Source organism: Tauraco erythrolophus, chromosome Z, assembly GCF_009769465.1.
Source record: "Tauraco erythrolophus isolate bTauEry1 chromosome Z, bTauEry1.pri, whole genome shotgun sequence".
Lineage (NCBI taxonomy): Eukaryota > Metazoa > Chordata > Aves > Musophagiformes > Musophagidae > Tauraco > Tauraco erythrolophus.
In genome coordinates this window covers 66851283-66874620 of record NC_141496.1, presented here as the reverse complement: position 1 = coordinate 66874620, position 23338 = coordinate 66851283, and the positions used below count along the sequence as shown (strand labels likewise).

The following is a 23338-nucleotide window of genomic DNA, read 5'->3' as shown; positions in this document are numbered from 1 at the left end:
GCTTTGAAACTTGTAGGATCTTACCAAAGACAACTGATTTGTTTGTAATAGTGAGATATAAAACAAATGCTGTTACAAGAGTTTCAAGAAAAAGTTATACGAATCTAATACATGTTATGTGATTGAAACCTAAAATTTGCTGGCTGAATTATTTGAAGAATATTAATCTCACTGAAGATCAGGTTATGTCTAACTACATTAGTGCCTTTTTAAATTAAAATACTTTTAGTTAAAAAAATAGAAGACTGCTTACAGTATTTATCAAGTATAAAAACTAGATTAAAAATTCACATTGACAGTTTGGTTTTATCTTCAAAATGTCACCTTTATAATTCTGTTGACATTGTTCAGATTTTCTGATGTTTTTCATTGCTCTGATTCCTGCATCATCCCTTAACAAGTCTAGCAGCAAAATCTGCAAATTTTATAGTGTCCCAGTAACCTCTATCTCATTGCTTCATAGAAAGCTTTAATAAAACATGGAGTAATGATTCTCAGACATGTGGGATGATGTTTCTTTAGATATAAATTTCCTTTTTCTTATTATAAAAAAAAAACCTTTAGAAGAGGGAAAAGCTATTCTCAAGATCTCTGCAGAACAAGCAGACGCAGAGAAGTATTTTTAATGATTTTTTTCCTAAATTTTTTACGTTTATCCTCATTTTTGCAGAACACCAGGTTTTTACAAAAGCATAGACCTGGGGCATCAGTTTTCCCGGACAGTATTTAATAATGTTGATATTCTATAATTTCTCGTACCTATGAAACAAAAAAACAAAGGCAAAGAAGGTTAAATTACCAGTGTGTGAGGTAAAAGTACCTCTAGTAGTAGTCTTGTAGTTTTGTATAAAACTTCATTTCAAAATGAAGACAAATTGATAAGGTATAAAGCAGATGAAGCTTAATAGCATTAAGGTATATTTGAATTTATATATTTGAGTCTTTTAGGTTTCCTTTCTATTTAGATGTGAGTTTAAAGATTGAAAGTTGGAAATATTTATACATTATTATAAGGAAAGGGAATTTAATTGATGCACCTTAAAAACTCTTTGGAGTTCATGAATATGAATAGTTACTTAGTAAATACAATGAACACTTCTGTATTTGGCATCTGGTGGTTGCTGGGTTTAGTGCTCTTCCATTTTTACATTTTTCCCAAATATGACTGTAACCTAGGAAGAACAAAACTATAGATGTCAAAACTGTAAGAAATTTTATAAGTCATGGAAATACCGACAATAATAAAGTTAATTTTGTCTCATTTCACTGGAAAAATGCTCCATTTTTGAAAGATATCAAGCTGTATTCCTAATTTAGGACAGTATATTAACTTTACCTGAATCACTGAGCATCTTTCCAGAAGTGATGCTAGAATGAGACCATCATAAGATCAGCCATAATTGTAAAGCTTGGGAGAAGAAAGAGTCTGTGTGGAACCAAACTATGAATTGTCTGAAGTTATTATCCACATAAGTACAAACAGACAGGTCTGAGAAGACAATATGTGACAGTATACAGCACGTTGTCTAGTGTAATTTATCTTCATTGCCCTGATGATGGGGTTTAGATTTCCAAAGAATTTTAGAAATCCTCTGCTCTAGATAAATTCAAATGCTTTAGAGAGGTAGGCAGAAATTTCAGCTACTGGCAGATGTTTGCTGAGAAGCTTCAGGAAGTTACTACACACAGTGGATGAGCTTCAGCATGCCTGAGTACTTCAGAAATCTCTCTTGGTCACTTAAGGGTAACAAAAGGCTTAATCCTTTTAAATATAATTTTGTAGCAACTATTCAAGTCTGATTTTTTACCTTGGGCAAAGGGGAAGAGGAGGTTCAAGAGACCTCAGCAGAAACCCTAATCCCTAGTATAATGCAAATTGTTGTGGGATTTAGGCCACAAGCTTTGCTAGCAATACCTGCTCTACTCAGTGCAATTGTTCTGTGCATTCTGGTATCTGGAAAACAATGAATAGGATGTCTAAAAAGATACTCTGATGATATCTCTTTTGCACCTAGATCTCACCTTCTGCTGGTAGAAAATACCTGCTTTTTCAGAAAAGATGACCAAGTGCGTGTGCCAAATAAAAATGACACTCTAATGAGGTGTAGGACAGATTTCAAGACAAAAGAGTGGAATATTAGAAATGAAATTGCTCATCTAAATAACAATGATGCAGCATTCCCTACTCTCCTTCACGTCCTCCTCGATGTATGTATAAATATCAAGAGATCATGTTTTGCTGAAACCAAGTGTTCCTTCAAAATTGGAGAATTCACACGTTTGAGTTTCAGGAACAGGCAACTCACCATGTGTATATCTTACTTTTAAATTATATTTGTTACACTTTTAATCGAAAGCCGAACTCTTAACAACCCTGAATTTATAAGCCTTGGGGAACTTTTTGGTATCCTAGCCCTGTTTAGGAACCAGTAAATAACTACCATGAAAGAAAGAAGTTCAAATTGTTGAGTCTAAGCTTGTAAAGCCTGCAGCTCTTAGCCAAACTGACAAATCAGCCTGGCTGGCCTTACCAGAGGAAACAAGCACTGAGCAGGCACACTGTTGGACATTTAGTCTCACTCCAGAATATCTAAATGGTCAGTCAAATAAAACAGAGGTAGGAAGTTCAAAGTGCCAGTGCCCTTGTTTTTTCCAGGCCTGAAGATAAATAAAAACTATACCATGTAACTTTGTCCTCTTGTCTACTAGGAAGTTTGAGCAATCATTCAATAAATGTTTAAAAATAAATAGCATACAAATGTAAATTCATGTTCTTTCACTCTGTCCTCTCAGTTCCGCCTCTAAATGTTATCTGAAGGTGAAAGGAAAAGCTGTATCTTTTTAGGATACTGTTACTAATGCCCTGCAATCCCTACTCTACATTGCAGTAAAATAAATCTTACTGTTTTTTAATAAAGTCATATAAAATTTTTCACAAACCTTTTGTAAACAAGTCCACTATTAACGTGCAGTACACAACTGTGTTGTTAAGGTTGAGTCTACATTTTGTACATAAAGTGAAGATCTGGACTTTTATAGTGTCTGCTACCTAGAGTATATAATCTCCAAACTCATGATGCTTGCTCTTTGAAACTGGAAAGATTTAGACTGAGATGGTACAAATAAATCAATACATTAGATTTACTTTAAGCATATTAAAGAGAGACTCATAGTTCTATATCTGTAGCAAATCTTTCTTTGTCCCGTTATTCCATAAAAATGAAACAGGACAATTTAAAAAAAAAAAAAAAAAGAAAAAGAAAAAAGATTTATTATTAAAGTGTTGCAAGGTTTTATGCACAGGTGACATACAAAGAAATCCAGTTGTAAGTGTAAATGTAGCCAATTGCATCCTCTTTCCTTCCAGTGCTTCTGCAGAATATTTGTATGTTGGTGTCGTGTAATTTTGCACAAAGATGTTCCTTCAGTGAGTCACTGGTCTAAAGGAGACCAGATGTATGAATTTTTTTTCAGTGATAATTTTCTTCATCTAAATGTCCTTGCTTTTTAAAGATGCTGTGACCTTGGACACTTCGAGGTACCTTGGGCACACCTGAAAGGGGATCTCTATGGCATTGCTGAGGGTCTTCATGAGTTTGGATTCAAAGATTGGATCCTCTCTTCATAAAGCAATAAACTTATTAAAAACAATGGAAACAAATTTAAAAAGGCCAGCTTTTCTAGCATCTGCTAAACACTGATCTCAAATATATTATACAACTTCAAATAATCCAATACCATACAGATTTTCAAAAGGGCTTATGTCTTGCCAGTTCATTCAAACATCTTGTAAGTTGTAGCTTGATGGTGTGAAATTTAGAGCAATTATACTCACTTTTTGTTTTAAAATGCACCATCTTAAGATAGAAAATTTCTTTGTCAGAATTCTTGTATGGGATGTCCTTGTAGAGCAGGTTACAAAACTAAGCATCATGCACTGATGAAGCAGATCATACATAACATGTTTCATTGCAAAATTTCTTCCTGCTATTTCAAACACTTGCAAAAGCTGTCATAAGATACACCATCTCGTTCATATGATGGTTCTGTGGAACAGTACACAGATTACATATCTATTCCTGTAGGATGCATCCCTTCACAGAGATCAAAAATAGCAGCTATCTAAACCTGTCAGATAGCAGGTGGTACCCAAGGAAAAAGTTTATAATTTGATTTCTGAAGTGTAACATGAGGTATACTCTTAGATCTGTCAATCAGAGAGACATAAATTTTGCAAATACATATCTTGAAAACCAGAATTCTGATAACAATGGATGAAAAGTACTTTTCTTTAAAAAAAAAGAAAAGTCCAAGAGTGACAGGAAAACAAAAAATCCATAATATACTGTTAGTTACACTAAGACAGTGAACCAACAATATCATCAGAGTGCAAACAAAATCGGTGGGAATTTAGTACAAACATCAAGCTTGGAAAAAGTGAATCATAGAATCATAGAATCAATCATAGAATCATAGAATGGTTTGGGTTGGAAGAGACCTCGAGGATCATCTAGTTCCAACTCCCCTGCCATGGGCAGGGAAACCCTCCACTACACCAGATTGCCCAAAGCCTCATCCAACCTGGCCTACAACTTCTACAACTTCCCTGGGCAACCTGTTCCATTGCCTCACCACCCTCTGAGTAAAAAATTTCTTCCTTATATGTAATCTGAAACTCCCCTCTATCAGTTCAAATCCATTGCCCCTTGTCCTATCACTACACACCCTTGTAAAAAGCCCCTCTCCAGCTTTCCTGTAGGCCCCCTTTAGGTACTGGAAGGCTGCTATAAGATCACCCTGCAGCCTTCTCTTCTCCAGGCTGAACAGCCCCAAAAAGTAAAAATAAATCCAATAAAGTAGAAAATAAAGCAGAAAAAAGACTTTTATAGAATTATACTTTCATGATACATCAGTGGCTGGAAAATTCATAGCAGCAAAAAACAACAACAGCATAGCTCTGGATATGTTATGCCATCACACTGCATGGACAAGCAGCAACTACAGCAGAAATATATTCCTAATATCATTGACACTTAGTAATTCTTTGCTTTTCCTTACCTTTACAATTTCACTTACATTACTTTTCTTTTGTATCAGAATTTGTACTAGAATACGATATTCCTAGCTGGAACTGGCTGTGTGAGAAACAAGAAGGGTTCTTCTTATCTTCAAGGATAAGAGGTATAAAATGAGTATGAAATAAAATGGTATCAGAGATTTTGGAAGTGACTATTTCTTTCTAATATATTTCTGGTCATGTGCTGTAGTGCAAAATTCAAAGAGAGATACAGTTCAAGGGTACAATTTTTAAAATGGGGCACAAGAATTTGACCTCACATCTAATGGTCATTAAAGGATCCCTGACACTTTTTCTAGAGATCCAGTATTAGAAACTGTACTAACCAGTTTCCAATTTGGAACTCTTGTTAAAAGCAGATACTCTTTACGATTTTGAATGAGCCTACGCAAATTCTTCACCTCTTTTCTTGAAGCTACATGTAGCTTAACTGTTAATTTTGTCTGAAAAGAGTCATATGTAAGCATGGACTAAACAATTCATAACCACAGACCTCATTCTCTCAGCTGTAACGCAGGAAATACTTACGGAATTGGGTCCTACTCTGTAGGTGATGGCCTTGGCTAAGCTGATGGCATAAAGAAACTAAATTTCCCCTGACCAGATACTTCCAGTGCTATGACACCTTTCTTAACAGTCTGTGGCCATGGGAAAAGAGTATTTATGTACTTCAGCCACTGTCTGCTAGATTAGCTGGTTGAGCCTGTGACCCATAAGCCAATATTAACAAATGAGGGTTAAAGGGTACACCCTGCTGACTCAGCTTTGTCCAAGCAAAACAGCTTATGTCATCACTTTTAGTATTATCTGCCCTTAGTAGAAAGACTGTAATGCATCAGAGATCCTAAGCATCATGTAATTTGTGCATGACTAACATTTTATGTATTAATTAATATACGAGTATGGAGTCAACATTGGACCAGATGATTTTTGCTGTCTGAGTGACGTTGTCATGCTGTTGTTCTTCCGTGGCCACAATGTCAGCAAATAATTACAGAGGTCAATGTAGGTAGATATTAAAGGACTCAGAGCCTGGGATATATTTAGGGAATCAGTAGTTGGGAAGAGCTTTTACACTGTTCTGCATAGATTCTCACAAGGGGTAAGTTTGAGGTCACTTCAGCATGCACAAACCAATGCCCCTTTTAGAAGAAACATGTGAATGAGAAACCTTCTTCCCTTTCTCCTGGCCTACAGACATGAATGCATCCTGAAACGTCATGGAGAGCTACTGCAGCTGATGCTAAGTGTATTCAAAGGCTTCATCCACACAAGTAAACGAAATGTGCCAAGGAAGCGCTCCTGAAAATCAAGGCCACCTGGCACTAAATGACTGCAGCTATTCTAGTAAAGTCTCTATGCAGGTCTCCAAAGGAGGGGCTGCAAGCAAACTACCTGTCAGAGGTGGGAAGGCCTCCATGAATTCGGATTCCCAAATCATGCTCAAAGATAATTTTGGGCAATGTTAGACTCAGGACAAAAATATGCCAGGGAATATACTAGGATAGGCATATGCAAAGAATTTAGTATTCTTAGGATTTAATATCTGTCGAAGTAACCTTTGCAGCTTACTATAAAGGACTTCACCTTTGTGAAAGGACTTCTCAGATCCGGACTGCATTGCTATTACTGTAAGTCAGGAATAGAAGACTGTGTGCGCAGTTTTTATAGCATTTTCTAGTTTTGGGGCATGATGAGCGCTACATAAATTTTGGAGATTTTATTAGTAGACATTCCAATTTTAAATGTATTCTAGAAAGCATTGTATGATTCATGCAGTCTTAATCAGAGATTTATGCCAGAATTCATAGCCATCACCTAGGAGGATGAGAAGAAAGTTTAAAAATTTAATACACAACTGGAACGTGGGGCATTTATCCTACTAAAATAAGACGTGGATTCTAAGCTAAATTTCATCTTCTTTTTCTCAATAAAAGTGTGGGTGATTTTATGTGAAAATTAAAAGAATGGCTAGCAATTAAATGAAAAGAAGCAATTTAGTAGATGAACAGTTGGACTTTAATAGTTGCCTAAATTGGTGACCATTTTACAGTTCCATGATCTAATTGCTCATTAAATCTATACTCACTCTCAATTTGTTAAGTTACAGTTAGGAAAAACACTTACGAGTCAGATTATTTTTAATCCAGTTCACCAGACAATAATTTTTGGTTATAGTTGTCTGCCAGTTTCTTCTAGGGATAAAATAAGAAAGATAAAAAAAAAACAGGTGAATATACTGCAAACCTTTGCAGGTCTTCTGGAGAAACATTACAAACTTTCACAACAGAGAACAGACTTTTGAGCTTGCTCACTGGTGAGACTCAACATCCATTATCTATGGAAGTCAATTCGTGCCGAGTAAGAGCTGAGACTCAAGATGAAAACAACAAAGGGTTTATTCCTGGATTTGATGACAGCTACATCTCTAAGCTATCAAGTGAATTTAGATTTAGAGATGGATATGACTTTGTAGGTTACATGAAAGTTATACCAGATTCTCTGTAGTGCCATCCTGTGACAGCTGGCCATATGCAGATTTGAAACTGGACTATTAAATATTCATATGGCATTTCAAGATGAATATGAGAAATGTTTTTAGATACTGTTATTGTTTTAAAAAGCAGAAGAGGGGAGAAAAAACAGAAACAACCCAACTATTACTGCTTATATTTAAAGTTACACAAATGATTTCTGTACTGCAGGAAAAACAGAATTGCAGGGAAAAGAAGAACTCAGTGAACTTTGTTTAGTTTTATATAAAGACCTATCTTAAAATAAACTCGTTTAAGTTGCCACATGAAGTACCCTAAGACAAGGAACCAGTATCGGGGCCAGTACCGTTTAATATCTTCATCAATGACATAGACAATGAGATCGACTGCACTGTCAACAAGTTGGTGGATGACACCAAGCTGACTAGTGTAGCTGATACACTAGAGGGAAGGGATGCCATCTAGAGGGATCTTGACAGGCTTGAGAAGTGGGTCCCTGTGAACCTCATGAGGTTCAACAAGACCAAGTGCAAGGTCCTGCGCTTGGGTTGAGGCAACCCCTGGTATCAATACAGGTTGAGGCATGAAGGGACTGAGAGCAGCCCTGAGGAGAAGGACCTGGGGATCTTGGTGGATGAAAAACTGGACATGAGCCAACAATGTGCACTCACAGCCCAGAAAGCCAACCATATCTGGGGCTGCATTCAAAGAAACATGGCCAGCAGGACGAGGAAGGTGATTTCTGCCTCTCTGCTCTGCTCCGGTAAGACCCCACCTGGAATAATGCGTCCAGCTCTGGGATCTTCATTACAGGAAAGACATGGACCTGTTGGAGCAGGTCCATAGGAGGACAACCAAAATGATCAGAGTTGGTGTTGTTCAGCCCGGAGAATAGAAGGCTCCAGGGAGACCTTATGGCAGACTTTCAGTACTTGAAAAGGGCTTACAAAGAAGATGGAGACAGACTTTTCAGTAGGCCTGTAGTGCTAGGACAAGTAATAATGGCTTTTAACTGACAGTAGATTCAGATTAGGTATAAAGAAGAATTTTTTTGTGATGAGGGTGATGAAACACTGCCCAGAGAGGTGGTAGATGCCCCATCTGTGGAAATATTCAAGATCAGGTTGGCCGGGGCTCTGAGTGATCTGACCTAGTTTGAGATGTCTCTGCTCATTGCAGCGCGGTTGGACTACATGATCTTTAAGGGTCTCTTCCAACCCAAACCATTCTATGATTCTATGATTCTATGATTCTATGATTCTATGATTCTATGATTCTATGATTCTATGAAATATCATCTTTGTGATTCTCAGAACTGCTGCTAACATGCAAACACAACACGAAGTTTGCACAACAAAGGCAGAGAGAGAATTCGGCTCCTGTGACCGACATTCACTTACCACAACCTTTAAATTTTGAAACTATTTTTTTCCTTTGCAGTTTGCAGCTTCATTCACTAGCTACATTGTGAGTCTGGAAAGGTTTTGAACACCCTCTCCTACAATGTTCTTGTATCCACATTAGGATGTTATGAATGCAACAACTAACAAACTAGGTAGCAGCTCTGCTGGAAAGGAGCTGAAGGTCCTGGTGTACAGTAAGCTGAGCATGAGTCAGCTGTGTGTCCTGGCAGCAAAGGCGGCCAACAGCATCCTGGTCTATATGAATACAAGCACAGATTAAGGGAAGTGATTATCCTGCTATAGGTAGCACTTGTTAGAGCATATCCAGAGTACTACTGTATCCAGTTTTGGACACTCAGCAAAAGAAATGTGGACAAAATGGAGCAAGTCAAGCAGGAGGCCACTGAGAGGATCTCCATCTTCCTCAAATATCCCTTCTTGGTAAACTTCTGGTAGGGCACTAATCAACGTTGGCTCTAATCAGTCTCGTAGGAGACCCTCACCCATATGATGGACTGCTACCCTCCCCCATGGGCAAAGGGGTTCCATCTAAACTCAGCCTTGGCCCTTTGGCCTCTACCTAGGAGTGCTGTCTCCAGCCTCATCTGCCCATGGACCCTACCAATGCTGGCCTGTGGGCTGATTTCCTGGCTTTATCTTGGACCTCTCCATTCCTCAAAGATTTGTGAGATGCCCTGGGCTTGGGGCTGCCCTTCCTTCATGCCCATTTCCCCCGCTTCCCCTCTCTTCCCCCCCGCCGCTCCTTCCGTGAGGTGGTGAGATGGCTGCTGAGGTCCCTGCCCTGCCAACCTTGGCGTTACCCTTGACTCCCTGGGCCAAGGGAGATACTGGCCCTCAGGAAGCTGCTGGCCCTCACTGTGCTCTGGCACATCTAATCTTGATTAGATTCTGAGATGGCTAGTTCTCTGCACTCACTTATAATTCAAATACTGAAATACAAGTGCCTGGGAACAAGGCATCTGGCCTTGTCGCGTGGTGACAAATACTTGTAGGCTTCACAGTTCTTCTAATTATTATAGAGGGGTTCAAGATAATAATGCTGCCATGTCTTGCTTGAACTGAGACAGAATAATGATGTGATACATTGATACTTAGAAGTGTTTATTTGGGTAAGCTATAGAAAAGGTGCAAATGGAAGTCCTGGATTATTTCCTTTATTCAAAGATTCATTTAGTCTTCTGCAATAAATAAACTCACAGTAATGCAGCAAGACTACTCTTGCTACTTTCACTCTTTTCAAGGTGAGGCATGCTGTGTTTATAAATTATATAAAAAGACACTCAGATAAAACAAAGAGAATGTGTCTTTAAATGTGCTAGCCTGATTATCTAAAAGGATAATAACAAATCAGATCGAAACAATATTTCCTACAGTTGAAAAATATTATTTTTTAGCTAAACGCAAACAGTGTTCCAGACATTGAGTATAAACTAGCCAAGAAATTTCTGTAATTTGGTATTTAACAGTAAGTGAAGAATACTGATAAGCTACAGACATTTTATTCTCTGCACTTACATCAATGATTTTAGAGCAGTTTCTACCGAAATGGCATCAACATAATCCTAGAATATGTATTAGAGCAGCGGAAAATCTTGTGTTTTACAAGAAACACTATTCACAATTACATACAATATCAATAAAACAGTGATCAGGTTAACATTTATGAAACAAATCAAACTATTTCAATAAACTTTTCTATTAAACTATCTTTTGCTGACTTTCATATTTAAATAATTAAATCGAATCAAGCAGAAGTTTGTCTTATTCTGCTTTGGATTCTAGAGGGCACAATTGATTTACTGCAGCTGATTAGACAAGGGCAAAAAAAGTAAAAAACACTAATCAATTTGTTACAGCTTCACCTGGAGGTGTTCAAAGCTGGAAGATAGATATCTGCCTGTTTTTCATTTGGTGTATATTGCTGCGAGCTGTGGAATTCATAGTGTTGGCAGTTGGATGTGCTCTGACTCCATCAATGTCAATATACATGGGCTTCAGTACTCAGGGTATCCGTACCTGAAAGAAAAAGCTTCCTGCTATGTGCAATAATGATTGCTGTTGCATAAAACTCTTGTTTGCAACTGGTTTCAGTGTGATTCGCTGACCAAAGGACTAATGAAAAAGTTTATGTGTATTCACTCATGCTTAAAAGATTGTGTAGACCTGCCAGGGGCTATCTAAACTGTATAAACAACCTGGTACAGTCGAACATCCAGCGGCACAACGTGTTAGGTATGCCAGGAAGCACCAGCTTGATTTCCAGGGCTATGAGCTAATCAACTTTCTGTAATTTTAACAATAGCACATAGTAGTAGAAGAGTTTGTATTAAAATCCGACAAAGCTATTGAGCTCCTTTTTCTTTTTCTTTTTTTTTTTTTTTTTTTCTTACTCCAATTCACTTTCTGAGCGAATCTACTTGTTAATGTTTGTATGCTTACTCACAGATCTGACTAGCTGGCCTTTCGAGGCAAGGATGTGTGAGCTCTTGTATAGTTGGACGGACTCTGAGTGGCAGGTAGCTCTTTGTATCCAGTTATCGTTGCTGTGCTGTGTAAAACTTAAAAGACAATTTTAGTTGTGAAATACACTTTGTTTCAAGAAGAGTAATGATGTGTAAAGTATCCCAGGGGACTGAGCTACAGAAGTCTAAAGCAGTTTCTGATAAGAAGAAAGGCCATTTTAGAGACCTTCTAAAGAAAGTTTCTGTGTCTCTGTAAAAGCTTTAAAGTGAGTAATGACAAAATTGACATTTTTTGCCTTGGGAACTCCAATGTTGTCTCTACCTAATTCTTCCCCTCTGTGGTTTGCAATGACATTGTGTCCCTCCAGGTACTCTTACTAAAACGTACCAAAAAATGTTGTCACACAGGACAGCCCTGATATGAAAAGATAGAAAATTTTAATAAGATATTTCTGACATCAGGGCAACAATCATATTTGGTCCTTTCCTTGAGCTCTATTTTGGTAGCAAAACCAAAATTTTAAAGTATAGGGCAACTTACATTCAACTCAAAAAAATCCTCTGAATTATGGAAATGAGAAAGTGAGGAAAATATTTATATGTTTTAATACTGAAATTACCCTTGACATCAGAGAAAGGTTGAAATAAAAGTAGAGTAACTTATTTCCACAAAACAGATGCGTGCAACTTGTTTGTTAGGTCTAGGGAGAGATTTAGAGGAAGAGTTACATCTATTTGTACACTGACTCTAAGAAATACCTCTCTTCATCATTCATCTATAAAAATGTCAAGTCACTTAACCAGCCATGGTGCTGTGAATACCAATTTATACAAACTCTTCATCCTAAAAGCTTTTCCTTAAAGGAAGAACACTTAAGAAATGTGTAAGCTTATAAGCTCTCCCTTCTGTTTGCTGTCTGCCTTCTTGGGGATTTTCAAGTTAATCAAGATGTTGATCCTTATCTTCCATTGCTGCTTGCATTCTAGAGACTACTGTCCTTCACCATAGTAGGTATAATCATAACCTGTTCAGATGGTGTAAATCATCAACCTTTCTGAAAAACATGCTGATGTCTCAAGGCAAAGGCTCAACTTCTGTATCATGGATTAACAAATCCTGTCTTAAGATTTTGTTTGTTTGTTTGCAGGATTTTATTTAGGCTTATCAGTTTTGTTCACAATGTAATCCTACAAACAGTTGTGTCAGCACAACATAGGGCAGTAGCATATTGCAGCACAGGAGAAGGAATGTGCATTGTGGCAGAGTGGCATGAATACCTTATGCTGGAGTTTGTCCTCAAGGTGAGTTTTTTTTAACACACTGACAACTGCTTCATACAAATGTATACACAGCGAAGGCCATGATTTACTTAAGCATATAAAGTAGCTTAGCATGCGCATTACACTACTGTTTTATCCTCGGTGTAGATGAGGCAGTGACTAAATACACTGAGAAAGAAGCGCATTTCCTATCCCAGGCTTGGAGCGCTAGTATGATTCCATCAAATAGGTAGTCTTAGCCTGCCACTTCAGGAACTGTACTCTTTAGCAGAAATAGTAGACAGAGGTATTGTCACACTCATCCCCTTCCCTGACTGCTCATACCTAGCCTTGCGTGCCTGAGTCGTGCTGGCTGAATTAGTTGTCTGGCTGTGGTGTTAACCAGATAGGGAACACATCTGGTTAAATTATGTATATTCAAAAATAAGACGAAGATTATTTTTTAAGTTGAGTCATGCCCCTTATTTACTTCTCAGAACAGTTGCATAAACATTTCTGGAGGCAGATGTAAGGGAATAGCATGCTAAGATCAAGGAGGGAAATACATGGTTGTACAAGAGTGGCAGAAGGAGCAATACTGACTTAAGGTATTATATCCAAAGATTTTACGTCGTGAATCACAGACTGAGACAAAACATCAGCAGAATACTCAGTGTGCTTTTACTTAGTCAGACCAACGTATGGCTGTCATGCTTTCTTGCAGTTGGAAAATTAATTTGCCCTAACATTACTGAACTCTTTTAAGGAGGCTTCTGGACCATGAGAATCATAAACGTTCACGCCTTTCTCCAATCCAGGTAGGTCAGAAGCGAGACAGAAATCCTGTGACTTTCCAGGAAATACATTTAGCTGAGACATTATTATTCTTCAAGCTTAAGAGCAATAACTAGCTCTTCAGTCAGCAACTGAAGGGGAATTCACCACAAACTTTCACAGCAGATTGCACTTTTTTTTTGTTTACTAGTCGAAAGCATATTACAGATTAACAATGCTTGCTCCATAACGCTAGAAGTAGGAAAACGAAAACAGTGTGTCAGTCTGGAATGCTGTCTGATAAATAGGATAAAACTGGGCCTTGTCGTATTAGGAATGGGGGCCCAGTGTTTGTAATGACTTTGCATAAACTCTATAATTATTGTTTAATTGGTTTAAGTGCTCAGGAACATACCTATGGGACTTCTGTCCCCTCCTTTACTGCTAGCTGATGCAGTGCATCATTTAGACCCCACATATAGATTACAGTGTGTCTGTTCCAGTACTTGAGCAGCATATCAGTGACCACCTATCAGGTTGCAGCCTATGATAACATGTTAATTATAACAGCAGTAAATTTGTCTGGAATTTAAATAGCCTTCAGAAATAAGAGATTTGAATGCTTGTCCTTAGCTTGGAATTATGAGTGGCTCCCCCATTACATGCTTGGTTTTGTATTCGGGCATTAGCAAGGATCAGTAGCTCCTTTTAAGAATGAAACCACAACTTGAATTCCCACACACCATTGGTAATCTTTCCTTATGTCTGCTGAGTTTTAGTTAATCATTTTAAAACTAAACAGAGCTTGCTGGCTTCTTTTACTTCTCTGAGAAGTTCTGTGGCAGATTCCAGGTTGCACGCAGCTGAAAAACAAATTGTGTAGGTGCACACACACATATGCCTGACTATTTGTGTATGTATATATATATGTTTGTGTGTGTCTATACATATATTTATATATGTGGAAAAACTGGCAAATACTCTTTCTTCTGTTAATCTGACCATCTTCTATTTAGACACTGCAGTCAAGAGAGGTAACTATTCAAAGTAATGTGTACAGGGATAGAAAAGCAATGGCAGGTACTCGGATTTAGGAATGCATTTCTGCACCATAGCTTATGATTGGGAAAACCCTGTCAGGTTATTCTAAGGAAATCTCCAGGCACCTTAAACACAAAGTGTGTAGTTTTAAATAGCACAGTGTAGATTTGAAAAGTGTCTGAAGGCAGTGCTGGTCAGATCGTGGTGTTGTCATAGAAACAGACATTGAAATTCAAAATACGAAGTACAAAATGGGAGTAGGAGAAAAAGAAGGGTAGAAAAGAGAAAAATTGCAAGTATTAATGAAAATCTGTAGAAAGAATAAGGAAATTAGACTTCTATAACCAATGACAGAAGAACTAAAATATCTTTATTCTGCATACTATTATTTGCATTTTTTACATATTCTGTGAAACGATTTGAAAATGCTTTATAAATATTAACAATCTTAAGGCCTTCTAACATTCTTCAAGGAAGGTATTGATGTTGCCATTTATAGATAGAAATACTGAGACAGAGACAGCTTTGCATAAATAGAATGCAGAGGTGAAAAGAAAGTTCAGCTGTTTGCTCAGCTCTATACTTCTATGCTTTTTGTTTCATTGCCTGAGCTTTATGATGTTACTACCTAGATAGGTAACAGAAGAACCAGAGTAATTTTAGTAATAGTGGTAGTAAAGTATTCTGTTTCTGACACAAAAGATCCAGTGCTTTATTACACATTTTGTGTAGTTATTTAAACTTTTTACTGTATTTCTTTATAATAATAGTGATAGTAAATAGGGAAAGAATGAGTAAAATGGTAAACTGCAATCTTTTTTTTCAACGATGTACAATAGTTGTGAAAAATATACTCATTCATGTCTAATTCATCAAGGAACTGCAGCAAATCTAACTCAACAGGAAGGAATTAATATGCTCTTGTTGAGGATCAAGGAACCATATTGCTGGTTAAAAGCCTGAGATTAATGGCAAATTTTTTCTCAATTTACTGTTTTTATCCCTCACAGACATCTCTTTGCAGTCTTTTATTCTGAGTATACCTCTATAATAACTTCCCCATATTACTGACCTGTGTATAATAGAATCCTTTAGTACATCCAGGAGACTTTTTTCTTGATGATTTTTTCTTGATTTTTTTCTTGATTGATATTGCAATGACTCCCATTTTACTTCAGCATTTTGAAGGAGCGATAATGAGAAACTTCCCTTCTCTCTCTTTCTTACATTTCTATTTCCCCTCCAGGCATGTAATTTAATTTAAAGTTGTTATCATTCCTGAAGTAATATAATGCTACAGTATCTGTGCCCTAAGAATAACTCTAAGGTTTTCCAACATGAGTATCAGGAATATAAAGCAGATAACTTGCATGTCTCATCCAGGAATTTTAGACAATGAGCCGTAAACAAAGAACTTAGATGAAGGTAGGAAAGAAGCATGCAAAATTATGAAAATGTGCTGACTGAATTATAGACTGGCAGTGTACCAGGGGAGTTGCAGCAAACAGAAGAACAAAAAGAAAAGGTTTCTTGAAATCTAGAGCTTAACTGAATAGAACAAGAGTTTTACTATTTAAGTAGTAAAATACTCTGGCATTTCTGGGGTCACAATGGTGGTGAATAGATTATAACAGAAAGACTGAAAATTCTGTGGTAATTGGGAAGCCAGCAGAAATTAAAGCATGAGCTTACAGAAGATGAGTCATGTGAGAGGAGAAGACAGACCCAGGATACTAAACTGATTTTTCCAGGTATTTTTACTAGACAGCTGCTAATGTTTCAGCTAGTTGAGCCATGAAGTCCTCTGCCTGGTAGGTGTTGAGGTGTTCTACTACAGAACTCGGCATTTGTCCAGGGGTTTGACGAGTTTCCCAGGAGGCAAGTTTGCAATAAGTTCTGAAGCAATGCTTCAATGTCTCCGTTTTCCAAACCAGCATGTTTAAAGTACTAATGTTGATTAATTTTAGTTTAGCATGAAGCTATAGATTTGACATGTAGGATTAACATGTAGGAGCAAAGGGGGGAGGCTGGAAGAAAGTATGTCCTGGGATTGAGAGAATGTGCTGAAACAAAAGCATGTTCATTTTCCTAATCCTTTTTCTCTCCTTTGGATAGTTTCAGGACTCAGCATCTCTGCTTCTGGAGTTAGACTGTGGGCCCTGGGTCAGGCCAGGTAGGAATGGTCCAGAGGAAATCAGGTACGGGGTTGAGTGGACGAATGTGTGCAGAACTGGAAGACTGGGATAGGAAAGAGAGAGAAAGATTAGCACATGCAGCCTGGTAGAAGTCAAGTTGTTAATCTTGCTTTTAATTGCAAGTGCTAATATACTTCTAAAGCTTTTCATACTCAATTAATAATTGCACTTTCTAAATAAAATTAACAATTTGATTTTCAAGATAGTTTACATATGTCTAGACTATACTGCAGTGACTACAGCATAGGCCTACCTTTTTTTTCATCTTTATTTAACAAATATCTGAAAAGTTTAGAATAAAAAACTTATTACAAAAAAGAACAAGGAATCCTTTCTTCCTCAAAAGTCAACAAGGTTCTTCAGCAAAGTTTTAAAAATTCTAATCAGAAAACTAAGAAGGAGAGATTTTTCTACCCTCATACCAGTGTCTACCAGTTTTCATCAGGTTCAAGGCTTCAAAGGCCAGCTAAATTACCAAACCTAGACATAATCATAAAAGATCTTTTGACACGGGAGCAGCTTGACTGACAAGATATCTGTCCAATAAAATAGATGTGTTTGAATACAACTGAACCAAGACCGAGCAAGGCTGATTGCACCAGCATTTGTCATAAAACCCTGTCATTGATGATTTCTTATACTGAATTCCGTATTTGCACCTAAACTAAGTTTTTTCTCCCAAATGTAACATTGTTGAAAAGTATCCAAACGTAAATTACATCTTAAAAATCCCCTTTCTACTTCAACTAAATAGCTTTTGACTTTTTTCTCCCTTGTGCATGAAGTATTATGCTGTCATTTGGTCTCAACTTGCCTCAAGGTGAACATGGATGAGTTACAAACGGAAGTAATTCTTTCTCATGTGATACACCAGTAAATAAAGGAAATTATTTCTATAAAATATTCTAGGGTAAAAAAAAGTATATACGGCTTAAACAGAGGTAGAAAACCGCACACGGCAAAGTTTCACTAGCGCTCTGGTCTAAAAGCAAATTCTAGCTTAAGAAACCATGGATTGGAACATGATTGCTCTGCTCACATCATGATTTTTAGACTCCTGCCTAAAAAGCAGTGACCGCCAAACCCTTGAGAAACGATATGAGTCTGTAACTGTAATCTAACCTGTTATGGTGTTCTTGTGTTCTTCTGTAGGCATCAAACGCGTCATGGTATCAGACTTTCTTATTGCTACTGAAATAAATTGAATTTTTCATTTGCTTTAAACACAGTCTTTGACAGAAGACAATATACAAGACTTTAATATTCATGAAGTTTCCCTAAACCTGTTAAGCCAGTGTCAAAATAATAGCTCTTTTCTCGTCTTTGTTCTTGTTTGTTTTTTTCTTTTTTTTTTTTTATTTTTTTTATTCGTTCCTGCTTCTCATTACCTGCTCCTGACGCTGAGCTGGCGAGGTAACAAATCATCAGACTGCCCGTCTATCTGTCCATACGTTGCGACGCCCAGGAAATATTTTCTCAGAATTTGTCATCTTTTAGCGCCATACATCTCTTTTGCGTGCGCACCTGCGTTTCCGTGACGGAGTAACGAGCAGCAGGAAGATGACACGGATCACTTTTAAAACCCGCGCGCATCTGCGCGGCAGTTTTGTAAATACGCCTTACGGCTCCCAAACCTCGAGGCGATCCTTCGCGCCCGCTCTCCGGCCCCATCGCGTCCCTAAGCGCGTCTCCGAGGCGCGCACCCGCGCGCGGAACCGTTGCTCGGAGACGGACGCCCCGCGCGCCGGGGGCGGGGCGGCGAGGGTCAGCCCCGCCCCCCGAGGAGCGCCGCCGCTCCTTTCCCCGCCCCGGCCCCGCGCCGGCCAATCGCGCCGTCTCTTCGAGCCGGGAGGCGGCAGCGGTGGCGCATCTTCCCTCGCTGACTGGCAGCCAGCTGCAGCGCGTCACCAGTAGGCGGGGCGCGCCGGGATTGGCTGGGAGGACGAGGCGCTGGTTGGCCCGCCGCGGTCACGTGGCGCTGGTGGGGCCGTGACGCCCGCGGTGGCGGAGGGGCTCGGCTTGTCAGGTAGGTGGGTGTCGCGCGCGGTGGCGCCGCCGCGGGTGCCCGCGCCGCGGGAGCGGCGCCCGGGCCGGCGGGCGGCCGCCTCCCCCCCCTTGCGGTGTCCTGCCCGCCCGCCCGCCCCGCAGCCCGCCGGGGGCGGGTAGGCCCCGCTCGGGGAGCTACCTGCGGGCGGGGCAGGGCGGGCACCGGCGCCGCTCGCGCGTTTCTCGGGGAGGGCGGTGGCGGCGGTATCCGGTCGCCGCGCCCGCGGCGGTGGTGCGGGGAGACGTCAGGGGCGCCTCTCGCCCGGCGGCGGCTCCGCCCCGGCGGGGTAGGCAGCGCGGCGGGCGTGGATCCCCGCCCCCGGGGCTGCCGTCGGGACCGGGGCGCGGGGCCCTGCGCAGGGCCGGGGCGGGTCCCCGCGCCGACCGGTACGGGCCGCAGGGCGACGGGTGGGAAAGGGCCGACTCGGTCCGGTTCCTGCGGCGCCCGACCCCGCCGGTGCCCGGCGCGTCTGTGCGCCTGTGCTGCGGCTGCGCCAGGGCGCGCTGGCCGGGCCGAGGCTGCCGTGAATAGCGGGGGGGCGCGACAGACAGCCGCCGCGTGAAACTCTGTGGTGTGTGCCCCCTCCCGCTAATAAATGCGACGCCTCTGGTGTGGATTTTTTTTTTTTTTAATGTTTTTCCTTTCCCCACCCCCCGCCGTGACAGTGCCGTACGACTTAGACGCTTTCTTAACTTGCACATTAGATGTAGAACCTGCATAGATAGGGCCTTCTTCGTGCTACTGCCCTGGCTTTTTTCGTGTGTGTTTTTGTGGTTTCCGTGTTTGTGGGTTTGGTATCCGCGGGGGTCCTAAATGCTCACGTATTTGGTATTTGAGAAGGAAACGTATAGAGGGCATTAAACATCCCTTTTCAGGCTGGAGTGTGTTTGTTTTTTGTTTGGATTTGCATGAGCATACACCCTTGGAAGCGACACATCCTACCTGAACACCTAGGGTCTTGTTATACTTCTAAACGAGACAAGCCGTCCTCTCTTTGCGAGAAGGAAGCAGTGCTTTCCAAGTGGTTGATGTAACTTTTCCCCACTTTGTGACAAACCTGCACAAGTGACTGATGCTCTGCTGTATTTTAATGCAGCTTCTTTTAACCAGTTGCAATGTAAGAAAAACTCGGGCAACATCGGAAACCTTTTGGTTTAAGACTAAAAGAATTCACTGTGTATTATTTTCGGTTAGCTATACATACTAAATAATACGTAATAAAGAGGTGACTGATACAGTTGACTACATGTGTGTGCTAGTCTTTGGAAGACTCAGGGAGGCGGGAGGACATTCATACTTCTGATCTGCTTACAGTCAAAGCGAATTACAAATGATGCACGTATTATAGGTTGAGTTACGGTAACCATTATTGTTGGCGAGACAAGTAAGTGTGTGTTCTCTCAGTGTATAAATTCCTTTTTAATGCTTTGAAGCAAACTGTCAGTAGTTTGAAATATAGACATGTGGAGCATTAACCCCAGAAGAGCTGAGCTTTGGGGATATTGTTTTGAAGGAGAAGATGAAGTCCTGTATGTACAAGGCTACTTTTAACTGGACCAAAGCTCTGTCAGTCATCATTGAGACCCTTTCCTGCTTACCTACGACTGTAACTCCATGTCGCAACTCAATCTTTCGGAGGAGGGTTCTTCAGCTGATGTCTGGCGTGTCAGTGTGTGAAGTGATCATGTAGAAGTCGTTCTGAGGAGACACTCGAAAGTAAAGACAGGCTAAAGAAGGAGTGGGAGGGTTTTGAAGTAGTGCTGCAAAGGAAGATAAGACAGGTCGTCTTTGAGAGAAGGGCAGAGCTGACATTTTCCTCACAGGAATAAAGTGATCTGACAGGAGGAAGCCAGATTCGGCTACATGGGGTTGCGCTGCAGTTAGGTCGTGTAGGGTGTATTTCTGTCCTTAAAACCGTCCGGTTTGGTTCTTCGTGTGGTGGAGAGGAGAGGTGCTTTGCCGACACGAAGCAGGTTTATGCTGGACGCGGGCATGGAGCGGGCGTCTGGCCGTCCATGCAGAGACCCCCTCTTCCTGCCCGGCTCGCCCTCTCTGCTTGCTGCCGCTTCCCGAGGTTCTTTCAGCTGGGAAGCAGCGGGGTGAAGGAAGGTATGTTGCCGTGTCAGCCTGGAGGCGGAGAAAGCTGGCAGCAAGCCCGGAGTTGCTCCATACAAGGAGATGGGCTAGGAGCATGAGGTCATCATTTCACAGGGAGGAGGTTTTTTTTTTTTTTTCAGTGTGTGGGAAGTGGGTCTAGGGAAAGTAAAGGGGATTCTTTTGCGTGGGGTGGGGTGAGGGGGAGGAGGAGCCGCAGGAGAAAAGAGGAAAGCAGCCTGAGTTCAGCCCAGCAGGAAGTAGACTGCGTATGTGCTCCTATCTTAAGATAAAACTGCCCACTTAGTACTACCTTAATTACAGTGTTGATGTATTAGCCTTATAAAAATGGATTTTGAAAACTTAGCAGAGAGGATTATTATACAGTAGAGACAGTCTTGGAATTGTTGAGTGTTCACCATTTTATTAGGGAGTTAAGGGATTTAAAATACTGTACATGTAAACGCACAGGAAGTTTCTGCTGTATAACATTTTCAGTAGGTAACTATAGCATTTCTTTGGAAAGGTTTGTTTTGGAAACTTTGCTAGTGAATCAGTGGAATTCATAGCCTGCTTTCTGGGATTTGAGACAAGATAATTGCCTTTCTTTTTAAGAGCTACATGTGTGGTGGCATATAGTGCGTAGGAAGTTTTGGAAATGTTTCTTAAAAAGCAGCAAGGCTGCTTTTAAAATGCCTTTTTTTTTTTCTCTTTTCTTTTAGGGCAACTTCATGTGATGGAGGATTTTGATTCCCATGATCTGGTAGCATGAAATATCATATTTGAGAGCATGACTGTAGTCTTTTTGAATTCCTCCTGTGAGTTTAAATGCAGAGTTCAGATTGGTCTTGAGTGTAATGAGTCAGAAGTAACAAGGACTTGTTTAGTCCTATGTGTTTCCCTGATAATGATAAAAATAAATTCCCAATAAATTAAGACTTATTGCTGTTATTAATCTAAGTGTGGGAATGTACTTCATAACATCATTCTACCCCGGATCTCAGATTACCATTTGCTCTGTAGTCACCAGCTTCCTTTTCGTCGCTGCCATTCTACACTAGAGGGAAAATGCCGAATGTTTAACCACATGCAATTTCAAACTTTCTTCTCCGCGTCTGAGCTTGTTACTAGCCAGCTCACGACACACAGATGAGTGTCATAGCAGTGCAAAGAGACAACTCTCCCTGCCCATAACTGTACTATGGTTTGGTGGCAGTTCTCTTGCCAGTTTTACAGGTTTGTCAGTATTACTGATCTTTGAAATGTATTAGTTGGCTTGTTAGAACACAGCTCTGGCTGCTTAATCTTGTCTGTGTTGTGAACCTGCACCTTAAGCAGCGAGGATGTTTCTTTAGGCTTTCTGATCTGGTTTCCCTTATTCTCTGCTGAGGGAGGAGTTACTACTCGTGCCATATCTTGGCCATATGTCGTTGGTAGGGTGAATGTGGTGTAACAGCAGTAGTTGCGTACTGTGAGATGTTTCTGTGATGTTGCTCTCTGTTAAGATGATCACGTGAAACTTTTGACTGTTAAGGGAGAAATAAAAACATTGCATATGTACTCCTACTCTGTCCTTTAGGTATACTTTACAATATTGCATGCACAATACTGTAGTCCATTTGAACCCCATCTTATTAAGTGCTGGCAATGAAAATACTTGACAAATACTTAACAGATAACTACTTAATATTTTATCTTTGTATTATACATTTTTCTATATGATATTCAAATCTTGATCTGAAGACAGTCCTTTTGTAAGCTCTCTTGCAATTGTCATCGTTTGGTCTTAGAGTCTCACAACCTTTTTTTCATGCTATGGTTTTGGAAGCGATTTATTTTAACATGAGGAGCTAAGACTTTAAGAAATTAAGCTTAAGCATCAAAGTAAATTACCATAATTAAGACCTAATGAAAAATCAATTACCTTTTAAGTAGGAGCAACCTGTGAAAAGTTTGTGAATTGTTGTGTATTATGTAAGCACTCTTTGCCAGAAGAAGAAATACAATCCAGAATAGTGTTAAAATGCATTAATCACGAGCCCTTTGTTCCCTTAAATTACCTATTTAGAAACTGGAAGACATATAATTACAGCAATGAGCGTGATGATTGAGTCCTGAGGATGAGCTTCTCTGACAGTATGCTGAATCATGCCCAGAGCACTCCATACTCTGTAATAAATGAGTCAGGCATTTACGGAGAAAAGCACTATGGAAGTAATTAGATGATCACAAAATGCATATTCCAAAGAGGATAGTGTTTAGGTTTTCATCCTCAATTTGTGAATCTCTTAATTTCAGTACTAGATTTTTCAGTTTTGCTGCTTTTCTCCAGCTCTGTTTATTCCTAACTTTTTGTTTTAGAAAAGTTGGAAAATCCTATTCCATATATGGACAATGTATTGCAACTTACATGGTTCGTAATCCCATTTATAATGTTTGCTGTTTGTACCAAGAACGATAGTGATAAGT

The 23338-nt window shown here is 39.9% G+C and overlaps 1 protein-coding gene across 6 annotated transcripts in view; it reads left to right on the top strand.

Moving 5' to 3' along the window:
• The first annotated feature begins 18715 nt into the window (after window positions 1-18715).
• The window catches only part of FER (FER tyrosine kinase), a 183342-nt gene continuing 178719 nt past the window's right edge, over window positions 18716-23338 (top strand). For 3 of the 6 annotated variants that reach the window (XM_086630060.1, XM_086630059.1, XM_086630053.1), the window contains exon 1: window positions 21354-21687. The gene's annotated coding sequence lies outside the window, so the exon portion shown is untranslated. Of the gene's footprint in view, window positions 18755-21353; window positions 21688-23338 lie in introns of those variants that run through there. The other 3 variants (XM_086630054.1, XM_086630057.1, XM_086630055.1) reach the window with 3 other exon arrangements.